This window comes from Chiloscyllium plagiosum, chromosome 2 (genome assembly GCF_004010195.1).
Source record: "Chiloscyllium plagiosum isolate BGI_BamShark_2017 chromosome 2, ASM401019v2, whole genome shotgun sequence".
NCBI lineage: Eukaryota > Metazoa > Chordata > Chondrichthyes > Orectolobiformes > Hemiscylliidae > Chiloscyllium > Chiloscyllium plagiosum.
The window spans coordinates 106,694,681-106,702,451 of NC_057711.1; positions in this window are offsets into that span (position 1 = coordinate 106,694,681).

Genomic DNA, 7,771 nt, shown 5'->3' on the forward strand with positions numbered 1-7,771 from the left:
ACAATTGGTGCTGAGCGTGCAACCAGAGAAGAAGGATTTTTAACAATTTTAAATCCGAGACCATAAGTCATACGACCACAAGAAATAGAAACAGGAGTAGGCAATTCGGTTTCTCGAGCCTGCTCTGCCATTCAATAGGATTGTGGCTGATCTAACATTCCTCAAATCCACTTTCCTGGATTTTCCCTGTAATTCTTGATTTCCCTGCTGACCAAGCATCTAACTATCTCAGTCTCAAGTATATATTCAAGGATTTTGCCCTCACAGCTCTCTGTGACAAATCGTTCCAAAGCCTCTCAATCCTCTGAGAAGAAATTCCTCCTCAACTCAATCGAAAATTAGCACCCCTTTGTTCTGAGATTATGCCATGTGATCCTGGACCCTGCCTTGAGAGGAAATTATTTGGAGATGCCGGTGTTGGACTGGGGTGTACAAAGTTAAAAATCACACAACACCAGGTTCTAGTCTAACAGGTTTAATTGGAAGCACTAGCTTTTGGAGCGTCGCTCCTTCATCAGGTGGTTGATGAAAGCTAGTGCTTCCAATTAAACCTGTTGGACTATAACCTGGTGTTGTGTGATTTTTAACTTTGAGAGGAAATGTCCTCTTAACATTTGCCCTGTCAAATCCCTTAAGAATCCTCTCATGCATCTAAACTCCAGTGAGCAGTGCCCCAACCTGGTGCAGTCTTCTCAGCAGTGATGTAAAACCTGCACAGCATTCTTTTCTAATGCTGTCTTGTCTTATCTACATTAGACATATGTTTAGGGCTAGAAACAGCTTTATAAACCCTTCCAGGATAATCTGGGAAATGCTTCTATGGCTTCAGTATTAACTTAGACTGCTTCACCTTAATATTATGATTATGGTTCTTTCCTTAGAGTTCTCAAACCACCCAGTGCTGGCAGGGAAACTCTCAATCTGGGAAAGAAACTTCAGGCCAAAGTTTGGATTCACCCCTCAGTTTGGGAGTGACAGAGATTCAGTTTAGCTCCCTCTCACTGGTGCAACCTCCTTGAGATCAGTTAAGAGGCAATACATGTTTTTTGTCTCTTTGGCCAAGATAGGGAAAGCAGAAGAAGATTACCTCAACTTCACCACGAATCTCTTTGAAGGACCTTTATCCAAAATTGGTTCTACAGTTATTCTAGATTCACTGGTTAAAAGCAGCAATCACTGTCTGTGCCTTGGTTTCTATAGCAACAGGCACATTGACAGAGCATCCTGCATTTACAACCAGTGCAGATAATCAGCCACATCACAATGATTTGTCAAGTTCCTCTTTGTACAAATCATTACCTTCATCAGCAAAAATGTGAAGTGCTCCGAACAATTCATTAGTTCAATAATTATTATTAGCAAGATGGAAAATAACTGTTTTTGAAAGAAATTAATACATATGTCCCAAATAAAATCATATTTCTCCATATGTTTGTGCACCTGGCTGACATAATTAATCTCTGCCATCATCCTCCTAAGCAATTCTGATGCTACAGTCGGTTTTATCAACTGATGGGTAAGCAGCAGAGAGTTAGCAGTCAGAAGGAAAGGTGTACTTAAGCAAATCTGGAGTGAGAGGGAGACTTTTAAGTCACATGCAAGTTGCAAGACATAAATACAGCATAGTGAGTAAATTGAAGTTTTTTCTCCCGTTCATTTTATCCTTTGTTTTAATTATTGGATCTGTTTTCCCTGTAATTTCATGCAATTCATTCAACAGTCTTGCTTCCCCTCCAATGGAACTGGGGAGAATATATGGGGTGTGCAGTTAATGTAATATCATTCAATTCAGGTTTGCACCCCTAAAGTGAACAAATAACTGCACTTGAGTTTGGCTGTCTGCATTTTTAGCCAACAAAAGAATCTGTCCCTGTGCTGCAGTGTAATTCATTGCAAAGTAAATTGATAAGATGCTGTTTCCATATTCCCATCTGTGCTCAATTATTCTGTGATTCCACTTCAGGAGTGTAGCCACGTTATATTTGCTCTATCATGTGAAGTGCCTTGAGACATTTCCCGGAGCAATTTCAGAATGCACATCTGACTTTTTCGACATGACATCAAAGAGCTCAATTATGTCGCTGCAGCATACAAAACAGTAATAAATAAAGGAAATTAGTTCCTGCTGCAAAATCTGTAGCTGCAGAAATTCAGAGAATCGCCCTCCTATTGCAGGTTGAAAACTTTAAAAGAATTGACTGAAAGTAATAACTTGCACATATACTGTCTATGTTGTTGATGAAAAATGAAGAGGCTTCAGTCAGACTGACGTCAAATGATCCATCCTTCAAACATAGTTATTGTGGCCAGTAATTCAGCCACCATGTTGAGTACCCAGATTTCTCAAAGCATTAAAGCTTACAGGTACACAGGCGTTTAGTATGGCGACAGTTTAAGAAGGTGTTTACTACAATTGGCATAATTGGTCAGACCTATGAGTATAGGAGTTGGGACGCCAAGTCAGGTCCCCCTTGGAATACTATACACAGTTCTGATCACCCTGTTATAGGAAGGATATTATCAAACTGGATAGAGTTTTACCAGGATGTTGCCAGGAACAGAGGGTTTGACATATAAAAATAGGCTTCAAAGACTTGGACTTTTTTCACTGGAGCGTAGCAGGTTGACAGGTGACCTTATTCAGGTTTATAAAATCATGAGAGGCATAGATAAGGGTCTTTTCTCTTGGGTGGGGGAGTTCAAATCTTTCAAAACAAGGGGACATATTTTTAAGGTGAGAGGAGAAAGATTTAAATACGGATGCGAGGGGCAACATTCTTACACAGAAAATCATTTGAATGTGGAATGAACTGTCAGGTGCAGGTACAGTTACAATGTTGAAAAGGCATTTGGATACGTCCATGAATGGGAAAGGTTTAGAGGGATATGGGCCAAGCGCAGGCAGGCGGGACTACTTTAGTTTGGGAACATGTTCGGTATGAACTGGTTGGACTGAAGGGACTGTTTCCATGCTGCATGACTATATGAGACTGCCCTTTGAACTCTTACGTGGCACAAAACTGAAAAACCTTTGTTGATTAAGATGAAAAAAAGTGCTTTCTTCTGCTGCAGCATTGTCCCTCTTACAATGGAAATGTGTGGATTATGCAGATGTGGGATAAATACTAATTGGAAGGATGAACATACAGCTTTTATCGAGGGTCACAAACATTCAAGTAAACTCGATTCTATCATTGCAGGCTATACATGGCATAGGTATCTCATTCTGAAGAGGCAATTGAATAGGTTCAAATATTGGAGTCTTTTACATCAACTGCTATAAAGACCAAAAGTGCTATGATGTGTATATCTTTATATAATGTTGAGATAGCATGTTCTACTTAACCCTTACCATCTTCAAAAATCTGATCCTAAAGTAGATGAAGTCCAGTTGGTTCTCCTGAAAGGAAAATAATTTATTTTGATGGCCTGATTTCCTCAAATAAATCTTTTTTTAATGTTTTTATTCCAAATGCAAAACACAGACAATGAAATATAACAGCAGTCATTTTCGTTTATGACTTCCTTGGGCTTTGCTATTGAAAACAATACAAAATATTTTACACCAAAGAAATATGCTCTTCAACCCAACAGATTCATGCTTATAATTATGCTTCACACAAGTTTCCTCCCACCTCACTTAATTTAACTTCATAAACACACCCTTTTTTTTCCTGCATGTCATAGAGTCATACAACACAGAAGAGGCCATTTGGTCCATCGAGTTTATGTTAACCGACCTACACTAATCCTGTTTTCCAGCACTGAACCATAACCTTGAATGTTACAACGTTTCAAGTGCATATCCATGTAACTTTTAGGGGTTGTGAGGTTTCCTATCCCTACTACCTTCCTAGGCAGTGCATTCCAAATTTTCCAATGCCCTCTGGATGAAAAATCATTTTGTCAAATCCATTTTAACCCTCCTGACATTTACCTTAAAAATATCCCTTCACATTATTGACCCTTCAACTAATGGGAACAGGTCCATCCCATCCACCCCTGTCCATTTATACCAAAGAAATATGCTCTTCAACCCAACAGATTCATGCTTATAATTATGCTTCACACAAGTTTCCTCCCACCTCACTTCATTTAACTTCATAAACACACCCTTTTTTTTCCTGCATGTCATAGAGTCATACAACACAGAAGAGGCCATTTGGTCCATCGAGTTTATGTTAACCGACCTACACTAATCCTGTTTTCCAGCACTGAACCATAACCTTGAATGTTACAATGTTTCAAGTGCATATCCATGTAACTTTTAGGGGTTGTGAGGTTTCCTATCCCTACTACCTTCCTAGGCAGTGCATTCCAAATTTTCCAATGTCCTCTGGATGAAAAATCATTTTGTCAAATCCATTTTAACCCTCCTGACATTTACCTTAAAATTATGCCTTCACATTATTGACCCTTCAACTAATGGGAACAGGTCCGTCCCATCCACCCCTGTCCATGCCTCATAATCTTATACACCTCAATTACGTCCACTCTCAGCCTTCACTGCTTGAAAGAAAACAATCTGAGCCTATCCAGCTTCTGTTCATAGCTAAACTGCACCATCCCACGTAACATTCTGGTGAATTTCCTCTGGACCCCTCCAGTGCAATCATATCCTTCCAATAGTGCAACATCTAGAAATGCATACAGTACCTCAGCTGTGGTCTAATCAAAGTTTTGTGCAGATCTTACATAACTTTCCTATTCTGGCTAATCTCTGCTTTTAATTCATATATTTGAATGTCATCTGCCTGGGTTGTATGACTGCCAGTGAGTTAGGGTAGAATTTTCACCTCCCTAATGTGGTGAAGGTAATGGCAAGTTTGGTGACAAAACAGGTTTATATGAAAACATCAAATCTTTAATGTTGAAAAAAAAACTCCCAGTTTTCCCCTTGAGACTTGAAGGGCAGCTTCAATGTCTCGCCCTTTGGTAGTGACTAAACGCATGCATTTGTACCTCATAAACACCCATCGAGCCCTATTTACATCCCACTTCCAATTCTCCCTTTCTCTACCAAGAAACTAGATGATGCAGGTTCACAGCAGATAAAATAGAGTGAGTTCATGGTGGCTTTAGCTCACTGAATGCCCGAGCTAGGCACCATGCAACTCCTTTTCCTGCATTATGTCTCTGCCGGCTCATGGTCACCACCATCCTTGACCTTCGATCATGCAAGTTGACATTGGTAAACAACCAAACCCACTCCCTCATCATGCTGCACTCAGCCAACTGAAGCCTATCACTTCAAGCCTTCTTCACATTACTCTTGTGCTGACAGACATCTATAACCTATATGCTTCTGCCAGATTGCTTTGCATGCCAAGATTTCCACACATCCAGTACAACTGTCAAATACATGTCCTGTCCTCATTCAATTTGAATGTGTCTGTTCTATTTGTCTCAACTAATCCCAGTGCTGTTGAGATTGCTACGAAGACATTTATTTTTATTGAATGCTTGAGTTGTGAAGGATTGTGGAAAATAATTTATTTCAATTTATTTGTCTGGAATACTGTACTAATTAAACATCACTTTGGACATTGGAAGCTCTTTTTTATAACGAGACAATTGCTGGAATTGTTTGCTGTTAGAATGAATGAGAATGTCGATTTCAAAACATAAATAGATCAGTCACTATCTTACTGAATGGCCATGATTGAATTGTGGAACAGACTCGATGGGCTGAATGGCCTAATTTCAGTTCCTGTGTCTTATGGTCTAGTGGTCTTATCTGCACAGGATAAATACATGTAAGAAAATCTCCCAAGGCATTGACCAGAGTCTTCAACAAGAAGAAAGAAGCAGAGAGATTTAAGAACAGAATGGTGAACATCAGGGGAAGGTAAGGGCCCGATAGTATTATCACTAGACTATTAATCCAGAGACACAGATAATATTCCAGGGACCCAGGTTTGAATCTGACAATGGTTGATAATGGAATTTGAATAAAATATAAATCTGGAATTAAGAATCTACTGATGACAACGAAATCATTGTCGATTGTCGAAAAAAAATACATTTAGTTCACTAATGTCCTTCAGGAAAGGAAATCTGTCATCCTCACCTGGTCTGACCTACATGTGACTCTAGACCCACAGCAATGTGGTTGACTCTCAATTGACATCTGAAATGCCCTAGCAAGCCATTCAGTTGTATCAATCATTACAAAGTCTCAAGGAAATGAAACTAGATGAATCATCTGGCATTGACCCAGGCATCCAATGGCAGAAACAGCCCTGTCAACCCTGCCGACTCCTCCTCACTAACATCAGGGTGCTAATGCCAAAATTGGGAGAACTGTCAAACTGACTAGTCAAGTAACAGCCTAACATAATTATACTCATGGAATCATTTCTTACAGACAATATCACAGACATTACTGTCACCATCCCTGGATATGTCCTGTCAAAAGGCAGACAGACCCAGCAGAGGTGGCGACATAGTGGGATACAGTCAGGTGGGAATTGCCCTGGGAGTGCTCAACATTGACTCCAGATCCCATGAAGTCTCATGGCTTCAGGTTAAACATGGGCAACTGCTGATTATCATGTACCGTCCTCCCTCAGCTGATGAATCAGTACTCCTCCATGTTGAATAACACTTGGAGAAAATACTGAGGGTGGCAAGGACACAAAATGTACCCTAGGTGGGGGATTTCAATATCCACCACCAAGTGTGGCTTGACGGCAACACTACTGATTGAGCTGGTCGGGTCCTAAAGGACATAGCTACTAGACTGGGTAGTGGTGAGGGAGCCAACAAGAGGGAAAACATACTTGATCTCAACCTTACCAATCTGCCAGCTGCAGATGCATCTGTCCATTACAGTATCAGTAAGAGTGACCACTGCACAGTCCTTGTGGAGACAAAGTTCCGCCTTCACATTGAGAATAACTTCCATCGTGCTGTGTGGCACTATCATCGTGCTAAACAGGACAGGCTTTGAACAGATCTAGCAAATCAAGACTGGACATCCATGACGCATTGTGAGCCAACAACAGCAGCAGAATTGTACTCCAGCACAATTTGTAACCTCATGACCAGGTATATCCCACACTCAACTATTACTATCAAGCTAAGGGATCAACCTGGCTCAATGGAAAATGCAGGACAGCATGCCAGTAGCAGCACCAGGGATACCTGAAGATGAGATGTCGAGCTGGTGAAGCCACCAAACAGGACTACTTGCACGCCAACAGTATAAGCAACAAAGAGCCCTTGAAGGCAGAAACAAGGGAATATATTACGAGGAACAAAGAAGTGGCAGAAGAATTGAATTGGTAATTCAGGTCTGTGTTCACTGGGGAAGACACAAGTAATCTCCCTGAGGTAACAGTGGCTGAAGGACCTGAACTTAAGGGAATTTATATTTGCCAGGAATTGGTGTTGGAGAGACTATTAGTCTGAAGGTTGATAGGTCCCCGGGGCCTGATGGTCTACATCCCAGGGTACTGAAGGAGGTGGCTCGAGAAATCGTGGATGCGTTGATGATTATTTTCCAGAGTTCGATAGATTCGGGATCAGTTCCTGCGGATGGGAGGGTGGCTAATGTTGTACCACTTTTTAAGAAAGGTGGGAGAGAGAAAACAGGAAATTATAAACCAGTTAGTCTGACCTCAGTGGTGGGAAAGATGCTGGAGTCAATTATAAAGGATGAAATTACGACACATCTGAATAGTAGTAACAGGATAGGTCAGAGTCAGCATGAATTTATGAAGGGAAATCATGCTTGACTAATCTTCTGGAATATTTTGAGGATGTAACT